This window comes from Dasypus novemcinctus, chromosome 11 (genome assembly GCF_030445035.2).
Source record: "Dasypus novemcinctus isolate mDasNov1 chromosome 11, mDasNov1.1.hap2, whole genome shotgun sequence".
Taxonomy (NCBI): Eukaryota; Metazoa; Chordata; class Mammalia; order Cingulata; family Dasypodidae; genus Dasypus; species Dasypus novemcinctus.
Genome location: NC_080683.1, coordinates 30,252,992 through 30,274,200, shown reverse-complemented (window position 1 = coordinate 30,274,200; position 21,209 = coordinate 30,252,992). Strand labels below are relative to the sequence as shown.

General features: G+C 38.8%; 1 protein-coding gene across 4 annotated transcripts in view; it reads right to left on the bottom strand.

Annotated features, from left to right (window-relative positions):
* Positions 1-21,209, bottom strand: part of BEND6 (BEN domain containing 6) — a 110,020-nt gene that overhangs the window by 87,460 nt on the left and 1,351 nt on the right. The gene's annotated exons all lie outside the window — the stretch shown is intronic.

The window sequence follows — 21,209 nt, the reverse complement described above, 5'->3', positions numbered from 1 at the left end:
CAGCAAAGTGGCAGGATTCAAGATTAATATGCAAAAATTAGTAGTGCTTCTTTACACTAATAATGAGTAATCTGAGGAGAAAGTCAGGAAAAAAATACCATTTACAATACTGACTAAAAAAATCAAATATTTAGGAATAAACTTACCAAGGGCACAAAGGACCTGTATTCAGAAAACTAGAAAACATTGCTAAAAGAAATAAAAAATGACCTGAAGATTGGAAGATCATTCTTGTTTATGGACTGGAAGACTAAATATCATTACAATGTCAGTTCTACCCAAGATGATTTACAGATTCAATGCAATCCCTAAAAAGTCCCAACAGCCTTTTTAACAGAAATAGAAAAGCAAACTATCAAGTTTACTTGGAAGAGTAAAGTGCCCCAAATAGTCAAAATAGCTTTAAAAGAAGAATGAAGTTGGAGGACTCTCAATTCCTGACTTTAAAGCATATTACTTAGTTACAGTGGTAAAAAAAAAAAAAACAGCCATGGTTCAGGAATAAATATAAACATATTGACTAATGGAATTATTTTGAGAGTTCAGAAATAGACCCTGCCCTCACATCTATGGTCAAGTGATTTTTGAAAAGGCTGTCAAACCCATATAGCTGGATCAGAACAGTTCATTTAACCAATGATCCTGGGAGAACTGGATATCCATAGCCAAAAGGAGGAAATGGAACCCCCTATATCACACCTTATATAAAAATTAACTGAAAATGGATCAAGGTCCTAAATACAAAAGCTAAAGCTATAAAAAAACTTCGAAGAAATTGTAGGGAAACGTCTTCAAGATGTTGTGGTATGCAGTAGTTTCTTAAACCTTACGCCCAAAGCAAGAGCAACGAAAGAAAAAATAGATAAATGGGGCCTCCTCAAAATTAAATGTTTTTCTGCTTCAAGTGACTTTGTCAAGAGGGTGAAAACCCAGCCCACCGAATGAGAGAAAATATTTGGAAACCACATATCCAATAAGATTTGATTTCTATGTTATATAAGGAGATATACAACTTAACGATAAAAATGGGCAAAAGACTTGAATAGACATTTTTCCAAAGAGGAAATGGCCAAACAGCGCATGAAAAGATGTTGAACATCACTAGCTATTAGGGAAATGCAGATCAAAACTACAATGAGATAGCATTTCATGCCTACAGAATGGCCATTATTTAAAAAAAAATAAATAAAACACAGAAAACTATAAATGCTGGAAAGGATGTGGAGAAATAGGAACACTCCTTCACTGTTGGTAGGAATGTAGAATGGTGTGGCTCTGTGGAATACAGTTTGGCAGCTCCTCAGGAAGTTAAATATAGATCTACTGTATACAGCAAATTGAAATAAAATTATGAATCCCAAAAAGAAGAGTATGTTTGTAAATTAAGTTATTTCTCTGGGTGTAATACCCTGATTGCATTAAATTTGCTGAAGGACCTTTGATTAGATTACTTCATAAGATCTCTTTAGGGCAGGGATTCTTAATTTTTTTTGCTCCAGGAACCCATTTGCCACTTAGGTGAAAACCACAGACTCTTTCTCAGAACGTAACAGCAGATAGTTTTATGACACTCGACTAGCGTGAGGTCTAACAACTACCGTAATTTCAAAGTATGAGTGTAAGCGATTTTTCGAGATAGGCAACAACTGTAATATGATATTAAATGAATACTACTGTAATTTATTACATACATTCATAAATGAAGGAAATGCTAGATTTCTGTTAGAGGTCAAAGAAAACAAAGATAATAAGTTGATTTTTTTCAATTCAAGCTCACAGAACCCCTGAAATCTTTCCACAGACCCCTTGGTTAAGAACCCTTGTTCTAGAGCATAGGTTGCTAGGAGATAGAATATGGCTTGAGAAGGGGGAGCTGATGTTTAATATATAGGGAATTTTTAATGAGGTTTATTGTAGAAGTGTGGAAATGGATACAGTTTATGGTAACACATTATAGTGAGTATAAATAACACTGTTGATTTATTAATGTGATTGTGGTTGAAAAAGGTAGTCTAGGGATGTAAATGTCAAATGAAAGGAAGCCAAAGGATAACCTAGGGACTGTATAACAATGATTTTGGTGGATGAGGATTATGGTTAATAGCACAAATAGAAGAATTTTCTTCTATTACAATGTGTTAATATGGTGATATGGGAAAATACAATTAATGTAACTTACAGACTATAGTTAACAGTAATATTTTTGCAGAAATGGCAAAGAAGATACTATATCAATTCTAAGGTTCAATAATAGGGGGCTATAAAGAGGTTTGGGATTTTCCTTTTGGAGTAATAAAAACATTCTAAAATTGACTGAGGTGATGAAATCACAACTCTGTGATTAAACTGACAGCCACTGTGTGTACACTCTGAATGGATTGTACAAGGCATGGGACAGTAGAACACAGTGAACCCTGTGATGGATGATATACTGTGTTTAACAATACAAATATGAGAATGTTCTCTCATGAGCTATAAAAAATGTACAATAATAATACTAGTGTTAATAATAGGAAGGTTTGTGGGAAAAATACACTTAATGTAAGATATGGACTACAGTTAGCATTAATATTTTGATGACGTTTCATCATTTGTAACAAATTTTCCACAACAATGTAAGGTGCTGGTGGTGAGGCAATGTATAAGAATCCTGTATAGTATGCATGCTTGTTTTTGTAAGCTCACAACTTCTTTAATTAAAAAAATGTGTTGGTGGGGAACATTAAATTCATTTCAAAACCTAGTAATGGGTTACAATACATAGTTTTGAAAACAATGATCCAAATCATGAAAAAAAGAAATACCTAAGAAATAGGCATAGAGAAGGTGAATTTTATAACTAGTGAAAGCAAATGAAGGCAATAAAAATAAAAACTCTCAATGCATTTAGGTTTACTTTTAATAAATCAGTGACAAAATTAATGCAGGAAGTCAACAATGCAACAGCTGCCTGTAAAATTCTAAAAAGCGGGAAACGGACTTGGCCCAGTGGTTAGGGCATCCATCTACCACATGGGAGGTCCGCGGTTCAAACCCCGGGCCTCCTTGACCCGTGTGGAGCTGGCCCATGCGCAGTGCTGATGTGCGCAAGGAGTGCCCTGCCATGCAGGGGTGCCCCCCAAATAGGGGAGCCCCATGCGCAAAGAGTGCACTCTGTAAGGAGAGCCGCCCAGCGGGAAAGAAAGTGCAGCCTGCCCAGGAATGGTGCCGCCCACACTTCCCGTGCCGCTGACGACAACAGAAGCAGACAAAGAAACAAGACGCAGCAAATAGACACAGAGAACAGACAACCCTGGGGGGGGGGCAGGGGAATAAATAAAATAAAATAAAATTCTAAAAAGCAAAAGTCATCAAATTTAAGGAAATTAAATGAATGCCAAAATATAATTCAGGTGTCTCATCTGTCTTCGTATTTATATATAAGTTCTCTATTATCAATTAAATTAAAATTGTGGAAGACATGTACAACACTACAATATAATTTAAAGATACTTTCATGTAAGGTTTGGATTGCTTCTATATACATGAATTCTGGAATGCACAGAGATAAAAGGTCTCCTGCACTATTGAGGTCAGAATATGAGCTGAAGACTCCCATCTAGATGAGTCCCAAAGTGCCAGGAAAATAATGCCAGTGTTATTCAGTGCCTGGTTTAATGATCTCTGTGAAATGAATCAGCAGTTCCAGCCCAGCTTCTAGTCAGGTAAGACATGGGGGAGGGAGCTGTTCATATTATTAAAAAATACGTATTCACTGATGGAAGAGTAATTCAGATTGGAATGTCTCTAAATGTTTGGGTGCTGTTCAGGATTGAATCAAATCCCCCACAAAAGGCATGTTCAGATCCCAAACCCTGGTCCTCTGGGTGTGACTTATTTGTAAATAAGATCTTTGAGGATATTATCAGTTAAAGTGTGCCCACACTGAATGAGGGTGGGCCTTCTATCCACTAGGGTTAAAGTACTTATAAGCGAAGGAGATTGGAAAGTGAAGCCACAGGCAGCAGCCAGAAGCTGGACGTCCATAGAAACCCTAAGACAAGAGGTTCTTAACAAGGGGTCCATGAGCTTAAATTGAAATTAAAAACAAAACAAAACATTATTCTTGTGGGGACATGTTGGTGCAGGTGTGATATATTTATTAAATAATACACAGTATAGTGTGGACTTAATAAGGGGTTTGTGGTTTTCACTTGACTGGCAAAGGAGTCCATGGAATTAAAAAGGTTAAGAAACCCTGTCATAAGAGAAAGGAGAAGACATTGCCATGTGAAGGGAAAAAAACAAGGAACCCTAAAGATTGCTCACCAGCCAGATGATATCAACACTGGGAGGAAGTAACCCTTCTAGCCTCTGAAACTGTGAGCCAATACATTCCTCTTGTTAAGCCAACCCTTCCATCATATTTGCTTTAAGCAGCTAGGAAATAAAAACATGAGCCTCTGATGCTGTTTCAGCAGAACTCAACTGAGCAAAGAACTGTCTGGCTTTTTTTTTTTCATTTAAAAAATTTATTGAAGTATATCACTCATACATAAACACACATACACAATAAATGTAGAGTAATAGTTGTGAACTTACAAAACAAACATACATAGCATCGTACAGGACTCTCATAACTCATCCTACCATCAATATCTTGTATTGTTGTTAAACATTTTAAACTAATAATTAAAGAGCATTGTCAAAATATTACTACTAAACAAAGTATTTTTTATCAGTCAGGTATTCTTGACTTTTGGGGGGAAATTATTAGATTTTGCAAATACCTTTTAGGGAGAGTTTCAACTTATTCTTTTTACTTTCTCCTTTTTCAAATGACATCAAACACATTTTCAATTTCCAAGTCGTTTCAGCAATATCGTGATTAAAATGAAGATTAGTATACTGATGATTCACCAATGTGGCCAAATTATGATAGCATCATTTACATTGGATTTGAGACAATGTATGGGCCTAAGAAATGTTAAATATGTTTCAAGATCTATAGATGTGAGTCATTTCAAACTTTTCCTAGAGGGAAAAGAAAGGAAAACATTCTTATTTGGCCAGAGTTTCGGATGTACTTTTTAAAAAATTACAAATTCAATTTATTTAACAGATCTAAAGCGAATCATATTTTCTAGTTTTTTTCCCCCATTTTAAAAGAAGCTTTAGATTACATAAATGCTACATCAAAAATATAGGGGCTTCCCCTAAACCCCACTCCCCCCCAAGCACCGTTTTCTCCATTAACAACATCTTCCATTAGTGTGGGACATTTGTTACAGGTGATGAACACATACTGAAGCATTGCTACTAACCACGGTCTATAGTTTACATTACAGTTTACACTTTGCCCTGCACAGTTTGATAGGTTTTGACAAAATGTACAATGGCCCGTATCTGTCAAAGCAATGTCATGCCGGTCAACTCCAATGTTGCAAAATTGCCCCATTGTTACACCTATTCTTCCCTCTCCCCTCCCTCAAAACCTCTGGTGGCCACTGTATTTCTATCAAAGATATAGCCCATTGCTAGAATAATAATAAGTCTACTTTAGTCCATAGTTGTGTTTCTCCCTTATGCTTGTTCATTACTCACTTGAGGACTTGGGGATGGTGATGCCTATTCTGTTTCTGATTGAGAGAAGGCCTTAGATCCCATGGGCTAGATGGATGGAAATGTCTTGCTTGCAGTTGTAGATACTTCCTGTTTTTTGGGCATTGTCCAACATCACCCTTTTGTTAATTTCCCTGGGCAAGTCCACTGGAGAGTAGGTGTTGCAACTGTGCTGAGATTCAGGGCTCAACCGGCTTATTTTACGATTTAATTCTCTGAGACATTTATTTAACAAGTACAGTGCTAATTAAATGTTCAAATAAAAGGGGAACCCCTTCTCAAATGAGAGGTAGAGTGGGCACCACCATACCAGAGTCCTCAGGATGGAGGAACAAAATATGGATTACAATGGACGTACTGGTATTCTACTATAGAATTATTGTGACTCTAGCAATGGAAGAAATTATATCATTGGTATGGAGACAGTGGCCAAGGGAGTTGCTGAAGGCAGGGAGAGGGAAAAGGAGGTGTGATATGGGGGCATTTTCGGGACTTGGAGTTGTCCTGAATAATGATGCAGGGACAGATGCAGGACATCATATATCTTGCCGTAACCCGCTGGATGGACTGGAAGAGAGTGTAAACTACAATGTAAACTATAATCCACACTGTGTAGCAGGGTTCCAAAATATGTTCATCAAATGCAATGAATGTACCACACTAATGACAGAAGTTGTTGATGTGGGAAAAGTGGGGGGTGAAGGGAGTGGTATATATAGGTACCTCCTATTTTTTTTATGTAACATTTTGTGTGATCTGTGTTATCTTTAAAAAATAAATATTATATATATATATGGGGCAGAAGAGTCAATAGAAGGGAAATTGTGAATGAATCTAACTTTGTTACATTAGGGGGCATATATTCCAGAATAAGGCCTACTGACAGGGTGCCATGTGATTGGGTTTGACAGTGCTGGAATGTGAGGGGGAGTAGGGTGAGGGGGTAGGGTGGGACTATCCATGGAACTTGGGGAAGGGCTGGAGGAGGACAAGGCAAACTATGGGGATTTGTAGGTCTGTGGTTAAAACTACCATGGTGGTGGAAACGGATGTGGCTCAAACAATTGAGCCCCTGCCTATCACATGGAAGGTCCCTGGTTCGGTTCCCAGTGCCTCCTAAAGAAGATAGTGAACTGGCATGACAGGCAGGTGTGGCAAGCTCATTCAACAAGAGATACAAGAAGAAAAACATAATGAGAGACACAACAATGCAGGGAGTGGAGGTTCCCAGTGCCTCCTAAATAAGATGAGTGAGACAGCAAGCTGACATGACAGGAAGGGGTGGCAAGCTGATGCAGCAAGATGATTCAATAAGAGACATAAGAAAAAAAATATAACGAGAGACACAACAAAAGCAGGGAAAAGAGTTGACTCAAGCGATGAGGTACCTCCCATCCACATCTGAGGTCCTGGGTTTGGTTCCTGGTGCTTCCTAAAGACACAGGGAAGATTAACAGACACAACAAGTGGAAACAATGAGGGGGTGGGGGGAAATAAATAAAAAATAAACAAATCTTTCAAAAAACTATAATGGTGGGTAATACTCTTTTGGCAAACATGGCAGGGAGGGTTACTGGTGCAGGGCGACAGGAGGGGATATGTGGGATATGGCGCACCTGGGGCAGGCTTCCATGGAATATGAAAGTGTTCATCTTGCCATAGTGTGTTATCTCTATGGAGACCCACACAATTAAAAAGAAAATATCAAATTCTCATTCTGGGGAGTCCTGCTATGTTCTCAAGTAGAGGGGCAAGACGCTCTTGAGAACATAGACAGTGCCTAATAAAAGAAAACAGACCAATATATCAAGCCCTTGATATTACTGCATGTAACTATGAACCTCATTCTTCAAAAACTGAAACTTAGTGGTTACCATAGGTTTGAGGGTAGAGAGAACAGAATAGAAGGAACATAGGGCATTTTTAAGGTATTAGAATTGTTCTGCATGATCTTGCAATGACAGAAACAGGCCATTTAAAATTTTGTCAAAACCTATAAGAGTGTATGTTCCAAAATGTAAACCATAATGTAAACTATTGACAATGGTTAGCAGCAATGCTTCAATATTTATTCATCAGTTATCAAAAATGTACCATATACATGTAAAATGTTATTAATAGGGGAGAGTGGGAGAGGAAGAGGGTGATGGGTATAGGGGAATCCCCTATATTCTATGTGACTTTTCTGTAACCTAAAGCTTTTTGAAGATAAAGTGAAAAAAATAAGACACTGGGGAACATATGGAAAAATTTGTCACTGTATATATGGTGATAAAAGACACAATAAAAATGTTTTAAAATTTATATTTTATTTTTGTATTTTATTTGTTGTTTATTATTGTTGTATTTTCTTTTTTTTTTTCTTTTTTTGGGGGGTCTTTGTTTTTGGAGAGGTTTTGGATTGCAAAAGGGTCACAACTGTGGCAGGGGAGGATCACTAGTGTGGGGTGTCAGTGATGGGGTAATGTGTATGGAGGGCATGCTTCTATGGAATATGAATATGTTCAAGTGTCATGGGGCATTGTCTCAGTGGGTGGAGACTCACACAATAGTCGAAAGATTATTGAACTCCCATCCAGGGAAGTCCTGCTACAGTCTCTAACAGAGTAGCAAGAATACCCCAAGTACATGAGTAGTACCAAAAGGAAGACAGACCACTATATGAGGTCCTTGATATTGATGTTTGTACTATGAACCTTGTTCTTGTGAAATTGAAACTTAGTCTAATATTATATATTGCCCAAGACTTACCTCTTGAAAGCCTCCTTGTTGCTTAAATGTGGCCTCACTCTAAGGCAAACTCAGCATATAAATGTACTACCTTCCCACTTCTGGCATGGGACATGACTTGTGGGGATGAACCTCCCTGGCACTGAGGGATTATTACCAAGTGCAAATTAGCAATGCATTTGGAAAAAGACCTTGACCAAAAGGGGGGAAATATTAAGTACAAATGAGTTTTAAGGCTAAGAGGTTACATTTATGCACATCTCAGCAGGATTTCATTGACTGCCACAGTAAACAGTGCCTCAAACATAGGGTTCCTGCAGGTTCTAGAGACATCAAGACACTATAGGCAGGGCAGACAAACTCAGGAATTGGATGTACTTTTATTCAAGTTAATTGAATAATAAGCAGTGATATCATGCATAGTCATATACGTAACCATTACTTAGGAAAGGCATTCATTTAACTTCTTATACTGCCTTATGTGATATCTTTGCAATCTGTTGCTTTCACTTAATAAGTATAAATACTATAGCTAGCATTTACTGAATACTTTTTATATATAAGGTAATATTCTAAGCATCCAACCTATACTAACTCATTTAACCCTTATAGTCACAATTATTATAGCTAAGCACACTTATAATTCACACTTTACAGATGAGGGAACTGGGGTCCCTGGGGGTCACTGGCAACCATTCCTAGTTGCTAACCCCTAAGCATGCTAAAGAAGGGCCCTGGAGTCGAACTTTGAAATGATCATGTCAGCTTTGTAACAGGCTTCTGCTTTCTTCAGTTGACTTAAGTCCCTTACCAGGCCCTCCTTGCCTGTTTCTGCCTAGTACTCCTGCTACTCCTGGGATCAAAATTTTACCTTGTTTACCTTGCTCACCAAGTATTTCTTGGGACTATAATTCTGCTCAGACACGAGTGTCAAAAATCCTCTTTGCCACTCTAGATTCATTCTAGATTCTAGACTCAGCTCTTTATGTCTGGAGGTTTTCCTGTTTGGGGTATCTTGCCCTTTCTTCAGTTGTGTTTGGCCAATCGAAAGTCATAGCAGATCAGAGAGGGAGGACAGTGAGTGGACAGTGAGTTAGGCTTCCTTCCTGTGGGGCCACCTCAGGCTAGCTATGTCCATCAGCTAAAGCTTATAGTTCCTCTAATGGTCACCCTCTCTACATAATAATCTCACTTTGGGGTGTGAGAACCACATCCTCCTTTCATTCCTTGGGGCCCAGAGATGGTAACATTTCCACTATTACTACCTTGGGGTGCAGAACTATCCCTTGTGGTTTCCCTATACAGAGCTCATACCTCCTTAAATAGTCCCTTCATTAAAGCCTTCTCAAATTATTCTAATTTCATTAGGCCATATATTTCCTGCCAGGACTCTTACTGGTATAACAGGGTGGGGTCCCTCATACCTCTACCTCCTGACTGCCTAAGTGCCTATTTATTATAAGCCAGTAGATTACTTTTGCTCCCAGGACTTCTACATGTTTTCTCCCTAATGGACATCTGATGTTGACATTTTGCTTTGATCTACACTATTTGTTTGTTGGAGTATTTCCGATTGTCATATTCTGACTTGATTCATGCTACCACAGATTCAGCTCTTTTTCTAGTGATGAATGGGTAGCTCAAAGAATAGGGGGAAAATCTCTATGTTTTGCTCTTCTGTCAATACATAAGCATTCAGTTATGTACCTCGGGTATTGCTACTTCCATTGGTTCCACGCATTTTAGCTTCATTTTCTGTACCAGAGTTTCTCTTCTGCTCCTGACTTCCTGACCTGGCAAGAGAACCAGGTGCTAAATGACCCAGCGTCTCTCTTACTTGTAATTGTTCAGGGAGAAGACTTCTAAGGCAAAGAGGTAAAAGTGCAGAAAGCAGAGACTGGGAACAGGGAAGACAATCTTCATTTGCTCTATATGTTACCTTTCCTATATCAGTTGTCAACGAAAAGTCAGAAGCTATGCATGGAACCATCTGAAAGTGCACAAAAACATATTGCAAAACACAAAGGGACTCTAGGCAAGGTTTCCTATGGTCCTAGGGCCTCCCAAATATTTTGTAAGAAATGCCAGTTTTTGTGAACATATTCTCCTGGGCTGCTAAGTTTTGTTACTACCCTCCCCTCATCCCAAAATTTACATGTATTTCTTTCTGATTTATTAAAAACACAGATGCAGGGAAGCGGACTTGGCCCAGTGGTTAGGGCGTCTGTCTACCACATGGGAGGTCCGCGGTTCAAACCCAGGGCATCCTTGACCTGTGTGGAGCTGGCCCATGCGCAATGCTGATGTGCACAAGGAGTGCCCTGCTACACAGGGGTGTCCCCGCGTAGGGGAGCCCCAGGCGCAAGGAGTGCTCCCCATAAGGAGAGCCGCCCAATGATAAAGAAAGTGCAGCCTGCCCAGAAATGGCACTGCACACACGGAGAGCTGATACAACAAGATGACGCAACAAAAAGAACACAGATTGCCGTGCCGCTGACAACAACAGAAGCAGACAAAGAACACGCAGCAAATAGAACAGAGAACAGACAACTGGGGCAGGCGGGGGGGAGGGGAGAGAAATAATTAAATAAATAAATAACACAGATGCAGTGTTAATCCTGAAGAAGAGAGAGAATCAATTAAAAGTTCTATTTTAGGGGAATGGGTGTAGCTCAGTGGTTTGAGTGCCTGCTTTCCATGTACAAGGTCCCAGTTCAATCCCCAGGACTGCCTAAAAAAAAAAGTTCTATTTTAGGAAAACTATAAGTCATGTAAATGGTCTTTGTTTTTTTTCAATTAATGTAAAACATTCCATTTATCTTAAAAGTTGATAGCAAGATGAGACCATTGTGCTTTTTTGCTTTAGTCAAATGAATTTTACATTAATAAGTTTAGACCAATTTTTTTAATTCACAAAATTGAATCTGACCCAGAATCAATGCCTAAGCATTAAAATCAGGAGTGATCCAACTTTCAAATGTTAATTTATCTTATGAATTCTAGCATGAAAGGACAAGCTAATTTTCCTTTGAACTATTTAATTCATTAGACCCTATATTAATATCATTTATTAATGAAATAACTAGCTACTATTTACCAATATTACTATTAATTTTGTACTTTTATACTCTTTAAAGTTTATGTCTAAACAAAATTAATGTGCTGAGTCACATATTTCAGATAATTTACTTACTAAATCATCTTAAGTGGTTTTTCTTCTCTAACCTATTACCAATCATTTTCTCCTAGTTCTAAAATTGTTTCATGCACCTTGAAACATTAAAGTTAAAAAAAAACAAAAATAACCGGAACAATCAGCAACATTACAAATTTTTATCATTATTTCTCTATTTCCTATGTACAGATTACTGGAGGAATACATTCATATATATTTATAAATGAAAGTACTTTGCTATTGATAAATTCATAGGATAATGAAAAAGAGGTCATCTTCCTCTCTCTGTTACATGGATGGACAAAGCCTGGTTGTGAGCAGGTGAAGGACATGCTAGTACTAAGAAACTATTTAAGGATGGACAAAGCAAGAATTGATCAAAGAAAAATGCCCAAAGAGATGGATGGATCTGTTTAAGTGGACTGAGGCCTAGGAAGTTATATAAAAGCATGGAAGGATAGATGGGTACTGTGGGTTCACAGTATGTAAGTCAACCTCAGGATTAAGAAATCTAAAAGGCTGAGAGGAACAGGGGAATCAGAAGCAGTGGTATTTTAAAACAATGTTGTGAGCCCTGGATTCTAATATAGAGAAGTGGCTGGAACAGCCAGAGGGAGACAAATTCAGACAAATGTACATCCTCTTTGCAGCAAGAGAAAAACTGAACTCTCCTTCTATCAAAGAATAAAATGCTCAGTGAGACACTTTTTTTGTTTTATTTTTTATTATTTATTTTGGTAAAGTTCTTAGGTAGTTCGAGATGGTCTTCCAGTCTGAATCTCTCCCAAATATATTCAGTGTTGAAGTAGGGTCATGTAAGTGGCTACAAACACAGACTCTAGAATCAAACTGTTTGGGTCTGTAACCTGGGCTCCACTACTTACTAACCATGTAATCTCTATGTGACTCCATTTTCCCATTTGTGAAATGTGGGAAACAGTACTCCATTATGAATAGATTAGGTATATTAGTAGTATAGTAGTTTATTAATCGTAGCATTTTTATTAATAACTGGTGGGAATATGTTCAGATCTCCCTCATTCAAGATCAAGTGTGCTGAGATGGAAGGTGCATTTATAAACAGTACGGAGGTTTCCAAGAAATGTAGCTAATTAACCCCAATGCCTATCATGCTATATTAGATAAACCCCAATTTTACTTCACAATAGAAAGAAAAAAACGATTAGAGCTAGCCCTTTTATAAATGTTGACCAGCTGGTTTCCAATAGTGTTTTTTTTCAAGTCTTCTTGGCCCCCACAAAGTTGTTTAGGTTTTTGGAGATGCTAGGTCAAAATTACCCAAGTGACAGTGATGCGGACACTGCAATGAAATGATGGCAGAAACCTGTAATTTTTTTTAATGGAAGGAGTTTGTTAGATTGGAGGATTAGGGGAAGAGGTCTATGGAAATTTCTCACAGGCTTGTGTACTGTTGGACTGTCTGGTTTTTCCTCATTCTTCTGGCAGGGGAAGCCTAAGGACAGTCAAAAGAAAAGGAAGGGTAGTCCTCGTCTTTAGGACTACTCCTCAAAGCAATTCCTTTGGGGAAGGGCTGCAGTGGGCAAGGAGACCATGCAATTGAAAATGGTGTGATTTTTGAAGTGCTGGGCACTCTTTATGCCACGCACTAGCTATAGGATCTTGGGGAAATTCCTTACATCTCAAAACCCCAGAATCCTCAGCTATAAAGTGGGGATAATAGTAGTACATACCCAGGGTTGCTGTGACTATTAAATGAGGAAGTGTATGTAAAGCATTTAACACAGTCCTAGCAGAGTAGATAGTAAGTGTTAACTACTGCTAAAAATAACTAGGTTGCCCACACCAAGGTAGCCTTTAGCAATGAGGAAGTATAGGACATGTTGTCCCCTGCGTTTTGGGGGAGAGGTGAATGATGATCATAAGCAACCATTTCCCGCAGTGCTGCTGGCACAAGCTTGATGCAGACACCAGGACCCAAGTCAACAGTCCACCAGATAGCCGGCCACCAGGGAGTCTGGAATGTTAATTGCACTTTTGCAGTGTCTTCTTGAGATGGATTCCTGCTTCATTACGAATGGCCACAGAATGAAATTGTGCAAATAGAGTTTACTAGACGTTGAGGCACTTTGAGAATGGTGTTGATTCAAAGCCTGTCTCTGTGTGCTAAGCAGGAATGTTATGCCACCAAACTCCTCACAGCCTAGAGAGTCAAACAGGAACTTGGAGTTCAGTAAGAAATAAAACTAACCAGACTGAGAAATCAGGACACCTCAGGAAACTGGCCCTCCCCACTGGAGTAAGGCAGGCACAGGATGAAATAACCAGCTTCTTGCTGTGAGGGGGAGGAGGCGAGGCTCACAAGTGTGGCAAGCGTGGGAAGCTGAAGATAATGGGTGGGTGCACCTGAGCACTTGGTATGGGTGAGGCATCCTCCTCATCCTGGAGTGCCAGAGTGCCCTGGACTTGGAGGCAGGCTGTTGAATGTTGAAATCCTTTGTAAACTGTGGCTTGGGGCAAAATTTCAAAATTTAGGAAGAGGGTTGTTAAGTTGACCAGGATGTCTAACAGGAGATTTGGGAGCCTGATAGTAAGTCCTTTTCCCCCTTCCCTTACCCTTTTGGGCCTTAAGACTAAGGAGATCCTTGAAGACTTAAGACGAGATATTAGGACCAGTATGGTCCTCAATTCATACTTAGGACCCATATGGTTTTAGGCTGAGAATGGGTTTATGCATTCAAACATCTAGATATAAACTCTGATTCTTACTGGTCAAAAGGCAGCTGCTCAGTTATCAAGTTAGCCCTTCTCATGCAGAAGTCTGTAGAAGTTAACACAGTCTTCTCATTTCTCGAGATTAGAACTGACTTTGCAAGGATAGCTACCTTAGGAAACTCACTTGTCTCTTTCCCATTCTGTTTAAAGGTACAAGAGGACAAAGAAACTTACAGCACAGGTCGCCAGTTATTGTTAGAGTGTACAGAATTCATCTGCATTTGGGAGACTTTTCTGAACTTTTATAGGTTGGAGTAGAGAGTTTCTTCTGTTCTACACTTATCACAGTCTTAGGAAAGGTACTAGGTGATACAAATCTTGAAGGATTGGGAAGCGGATGTGGCGCAAGTGACTGAGCTCCTGCCTACCACATGGGAAGTCCTGGATTTGGTTCCTGATGTCTCCTATAGAGAAGACGAGCAGACACGAAAGCACACAGCAAATGGACACAGAGAGCAGACACTGAGAGCAAACACTGGGGGGTTGCGGTGGGGTGGGGGGGATGGAATAAATAAAATAAATCTTTAAAAAATCTTGATGAATTGACGGGATTATTTGGTACGGCATTCAGAAGCCTTGGTATTTGTGTGGATTTGTAGGAGTCTGCTTCTTAAATTTTCTTTGGTAATAACTCCTTAATAACCTGATGAAAGCTATGGATCATGCCCCCCCAGAGACCCACAGTTTTATATACAATTTCAAGGCCCTAGAAGCCCATCCATAAATTCCAGGTTAAGAGCATGAACAGTTGAGATAGGATCAAGAAGAACATTCCAGGTTCAGAGCTCTTACAGTTCTTACAGGATTAGCAAGGACAGGATTTAGGTTCTTGGCTTTCCTCTTGGAAATATAAACTCCACTATATTTTAATTTTGTGTGTTTGTTGTTTGTTTCCCTGTTTTACTCCATTAAGTATTTGAAGCTACCAATACATTTTAAGATGTTCTTTTGTTTTTGTTCCTCGAGCCGTGGGATGTCAATGGAATTCTTTCAATAACCTCTAGAACTGTGTGTTATTAAAACAATTTTACTGATCACCAGTGTACTCATCGAAATTCTCTGTTCTTTTTGGCATACTTGGTACTTCTACTCTCTTAGTGATATTACTCTTTCAGGCTACTAGCATAATGATTCATTAGTTTACAAATCTATTAGTATGAAATATTTAATGCAAAAATCCTAGATGACCAAGAATTATCGTAAGAAATGGAGAAAATCTAGCTGTTAAATGTCGGTTATTTTATTACCAAGACAATCTGGAATTTAACTCATAAATATTAATCAAGATTTTAATCATCTAACATACTTACTATGCAACTATAAACCTCCTACATTCCTTTTTTCCTTTTTTCACTTAAGAATGCAGAAAAGCTTGTAACTTATATGACAACTCTCATTTGGATCTAGAAGGCAATACCTTCAGCTTTCAAACTGCAAATTGTTCATTCTTAGAAATGGTGGAAATATTTTACACTATCTGAATAATAATGAACAATGCTGTTCAATGATTTATAATTCTAGAGCTTTATAATTTCACTTATGAACAGCTCTCAAAATTTCCACTGGCAGCTCATACAACTATGAGTAAATTTTCTGGTCAAATGACTCAGTATTTTGCTGCATGGCTAACCCCACCTTCAATGTGGAAACTATATAAATGAATTCTATTTGCTTGTGGATAATAAATGATTACTTTCAAAAAATGTCTGCAAAGCATTATAGAGTAGATGAATTCAATTACATTGATGTTTTTAAACTCCCAAACTCAGCAGACTTTCTTAAGACGTCTATAATGTTTACAAAAAGAACATTTTTTCTCCCACAGCATTATGTTGAATTCTGCAGCTTAGGAACCAGGGACGATTCTAATTAGCTCTAAATTGTCTAAAATGTTAGAAGAACAATTTGGAATGATTTATTTTGAAATACTTTCTCTTACAATGATGCTTTTAATTTATTTTTAAAGTTTTTGTTATGGTAACATGAATATGAAGTCCTTTTCCAGGGAATATTTGCTGAAAATAATAATTGAAAACAACAATTGTTTTTTTTTCAAAAACTCAAATATAAAAGGCCAATAGCAATTTAGCCACACAATGACTTCCCTGATTCTGGTGACTGGAAATTGCCTCCAAGAATACATAAGATCGGGAGTTCTTAACCAGGGGTCCGGTCCATGGACCCCTAAGATTTCAGGGGATCCATGAGTTTGAATTGAAAAAAATCAACTCATTATCTTTGTTTTCTCTGATCTGACTGAAATCTAGCATTCCTTTAAAGTATGAATGTATGCAATAAATTACAGTATTCATTTAATATCACATTACAGTTGTATATCTTGAAAAGTTGCTCATGCTCATCCATACTTCAAAATTATGGTGGTTGTTAGACCTGAAGCTAGTTGGGTGTCATAAAACTATCTGTCACTATATTCTGAGAAAGGGTCCGTGATTTTTACCTGACTGGCAAAGGGTCAGTGGAACAAGAAATGTTAAGAACCCCTGCATTAGATGATGCAGCTCTTTCACCTTTCAACACAAGCACATGTACAGTCCCGGCACAGGTTCTGGTCTCAGACTGTCATGAAAAATATTTTGGAATAAAAAGGCCATGGAATACATTTCACTAGATGTCTCTCAATTCCTCTTATGCCATTTAAGTCTGAGAGTAAAAAAACTTTTAGGAACAAGTAAGCTATCAGTCCAAAGTCAGTATGATTTATTCTTAGTAATTGATTGCTGGCGCCATTCTTACCCAAACTTTTTGTTTTTAAAGGATAATATTTCAATGTAATGTCCTTGTTTAATTACCAATTGGGTAATTTACTCACTTCCACATAGGTTTGCCAGTTTCCACAAAGTTTACATACTCTGGGGTACCTTCCAGGTATTCCTTATCTTTCCATAAAAGTCATTTTTTGAATCTTAGTTTTGGTAACCAGGGCTGGCAGGAGGAGCTATGGACCAAAGCCATTAAAACTAATCAGGCTCATTCTTTTTTTTTTTTTCTCTCCCCTCTCCCCCCCACCCTGCTGTTTTTTCTCTGCGTCCATACCCTGTGTACTCTTCTGTGTCTATTTCTTCTTTTTGTCTATCTCTTCTTGCTTTCTCCTCTAGGATTCACCATGATTTGATCCTGGGGACCTCTGATGTGGAGAGAGGTTCCCTGTCACTTGTGCCACCTCAGTTCCTGGTTTCTGTTGTGTCTCACCTTGACTCTCCCTTTCGTCTCTCTTTTTGTTGGGTCATCATCTTGCTGGGTGGCTCACCGCACAGGCACTTGGCTCATCATGAGGGCCTGGCTTGCCACACGGGCATGCTTTAACCAGGAGGTCCAGGGGACTGAACCTGAGCCCTCTGATATGGTAGATGGAAGGCCAACCAATTGAGCCACATCCATTTCCCCAGGCTCATTCTTAACTCTGCAGAGTCAAAATCAGCCTGAGCTGAAAGCTGGAAGATTCACTGTATGATGAAATAAATTGCTAAAACCACAGAGTTGAAGAGAGGCCCTCTTCTTGTCTCTCTTCAACTCTTACATTCTTTCCCACCACTACTTCCCTGTCTTCCAAGTTCCCTAGAACTTGTCCAAGTACCCCTTTGTTTACAATAAAACCTCTATTGACCTTTACTCAGGTTTTAATCTTACATATACTCATCCTTTTTAGAGTCAAAGATTTTCAAAGACTGTGGACAGCAGCTCTCCTTTCCTTTTTACTTCACACTCCCTCCTCAACCCATTAATGTCTGGCTTTAGCCCCTCCCATTTTAATGAATCAGCTCTCAGAAAGGTCTCCAAAGGTCTGTTAGTCACTAGTCCTCAGTCCCTGTCCTGTGTAAACTCCCATTTGTGCATCTGTTCTAATCAGCCACTAAAATGGAACATTCCCATTTGGCTTCCAGGCTTCTCCTCTACTTCTCCAGTCCATAAGAGGAAGTTTCTCCAAAATTCTGATTCCAATTCCTTCTATAGTTCCTCTTCCTTAGTCATTTTATCCATTTCCATGACTTCAACTTCAAACTATGTTGATGACACTCATGTTGACACTCATGTTTGTCTCTGGTTCTGACGTCTCCACCCACATTTCCATGGGCTTGCTGGATATTTTCACATGTTGTCCTTCTGACAAATACATCTACATCAATGGGTCTAAAATGCAGTTTTTCATCATTACCTTCAAAATTGTTCCTTCACCCTAGCTCAAACTTGAGTCAACTTCAATTTCCCTCAATTTCTATGCTCAAGGTGATGCTTTCTTCCTGATTTTTTTTTTAGCCATAAATTAGGAATTTGCACCATAATTTGTGCTACCTCTCAGGAATTACTGGGAAGGATGCTTTTGCTGTTTTATTCAAGTTCCCTATTCACCCCTTGCCTTGTGAAGTGGAATGATTTACATGATGGGGGACATTGGGGAGGTTGTGCGAGGCACTAATAGGCAGGGCTGACATTAGTCTCACACAGGGTCTGTCTCTTGCTCACTCATGCTGTGTGCCTAATGGATTGGATTCAGGCTCTTCTTAGCCTCCTGCTTCCATGTAGGAAGTATTATATTGGGTCCTTTTCTGCTCCAGTGTTGAAAAGGTCTGTAGTTCTTCAGTTGTTAGGAGCAAAGGAATAGACACACCACCTTTAAAAATCTAAGCCATGTTCTTAAATCCGGATTTACCCTCTATAAAGCTGATACTTTAGTTTCCCTTTGGTTCCCTGCATCTGTTGCCAATTTGAGTAAGAATCCAAAGGGAAGAAGGGCTGAGTAATGGCTTACCTTCAATACACCTAACACAAAACACTCTTAGGTATTTCCCTTACTCATTTGTCTTCTCTTGGTTGACAATGATTACTCACTATCATTTAAAAACTTTCAACAAATTACATGTATTTTTTATATTGCCTTAATATATTCTAGAAAGTCTTGGTATGGAAGATTGTGGCCATGGGCTTTCCTTCCTTATCCTACCACCAAACTGAAAATATTTTGATATTATGGCAATTATTATTTTTAGATGAAAACCTAGCAGGAAGAAAAGGCATGAATTCTATTAATTAAGTTCCAAAAAGGATTGATTAGTTGATTTACTATTTATTGAATTCCATAATGCTATAGGCACCCCCCAAACACCCAGAAAAGAGGCAATTAATAACTTGCCAATATTTGGAGAAGGAAATTATAAATTAGCAACAAACAAATAAAAAAATAAAAACAAAATCTAAATACTAAATTCTTCTAATTATTTGGTTTGTATATTATTAGTATCTCCAATATAACTCAAGCAAAGAACAGAAATGAATACACCTAAAAGGAAATATCTACAATTCTATCATGTGGCAGTTAAGAATTTGCCTGCCAAGAGAGATAAATGATGTTCTTGTACGTACTTGAAACTTATAAATGACTGCAGCAAGAAACAGGGTGATAACAATTGTGCTAAAGTAAAAGCTCAGAAAGCCATAACTGCTATTTAGTTGCTTTTTTTGATATTAAAAATGCAGAATTTGAGGCAAATTGGTTACTATGCCGTGTTTGTTGGTCTTAGACATTTTTCTGCTCAAGGATATTGAAGCTGTTTTGGCTCACTCATGAATTTCAGTTGATGAGAAGTATAAAGTAAAGATGACCTTTCTAAATTTTATTCTTTATTTCCATCAATGTTTAGAAAAGTTTGGTTTAGTTTTGTTATTTTAAATTACTCCACCATGCCTTTGGGAGGCAATGCTGTAAAGAATCCTTCCTTTCCTCAGGCTCTCACCATTCTCTTCACTAACCCCTGCACAATGGACAGGAATACAGTGTCTCACTGCAGTGGGCTGCAGTATCGGGAAACCTCTGAGCAATATGCATGTGATGCAGTAGCAACCTGCCAGCCCCTCTGGGTGCTAGGACCCAGCTTGGACCTACATGTAGGGCAGCCTACCCTCTGACATTCAAGGTTCCATCTTCTATTCAGAACTGAATGAGATGCATGTCAATTTTAAAGTTTTATTTCGTCTTAAGAAACGTACACTGCCCATAAGAAAACTTATCTATTGCTTTCCAGGTTTACGAAACTGGCCTTTAAGAGATTGCATTAGACAATGCCTGTTTGAGTTTCCTTTTATGCTTACAAGATAATCGGTTACTGCCCTAAAGATTATCAGTGTTTTAAGCTTTCAGGCAGAGCTATACAATTGGTTTTGTATAGTTAGAAAACAACACTGACTTAAGTTCCTACACGCAAAAAACAAAACTTCAGTATTCTGACCGTTTCTTTAGCTGCTTTTCAGAGTTTTTACAAATTACTGTATGACACAATTTCTTCAGTTTCTTAAATATTCCAAAATAAGTCTCCACCTAGTAATTACTAGAAACTCCACAAATACAGTCATGTGTTACCTTGTCACTATTAATTGCAGTTTCCTTATGCGAATAAACAACACAGCACAACACAACTCAACACCTAGCTCCACACAGGAAGAGCCAGCACTGCCTTGGGGGCAGCAGAACGCGGTACCACACCCGGCCCGCCAAGGCTGCAAGATGCCGCAGACTGCTGCAGGAGCGGCCTCCTGGCAGGTGACCGTGGCGGTCCTACAGACAGGCACACTGCAGCGCTCCCGCCATACCGTCTGCGTTGGCATTGTAGCAGCGATCACTGTAATATCCGACGGTCACCAAACTGCAACATACTTTTTACTGGCTATGAAGAAATGTGGGGAGGCAGGAAGGGGACACAGCGGGGCGAGGTGTGTGCGCGTGTAACAGATCACTATTTTCTCACCTTCCCTAAAAAAATTCTTCCCAACATATATACAAGCCAATTCCCCAATTTCCTTCATCTGCCAGGTCCCTAAGACATGAAGTCCTCCCTCCTTCAAATGGAGTCAGGATTGTACCGTAAACGCAGGGACACAAGAATATCTAAAGTGCCCATTTTCTCAACTGCGAAATAGCACCAAGTTTGCGGGGTGG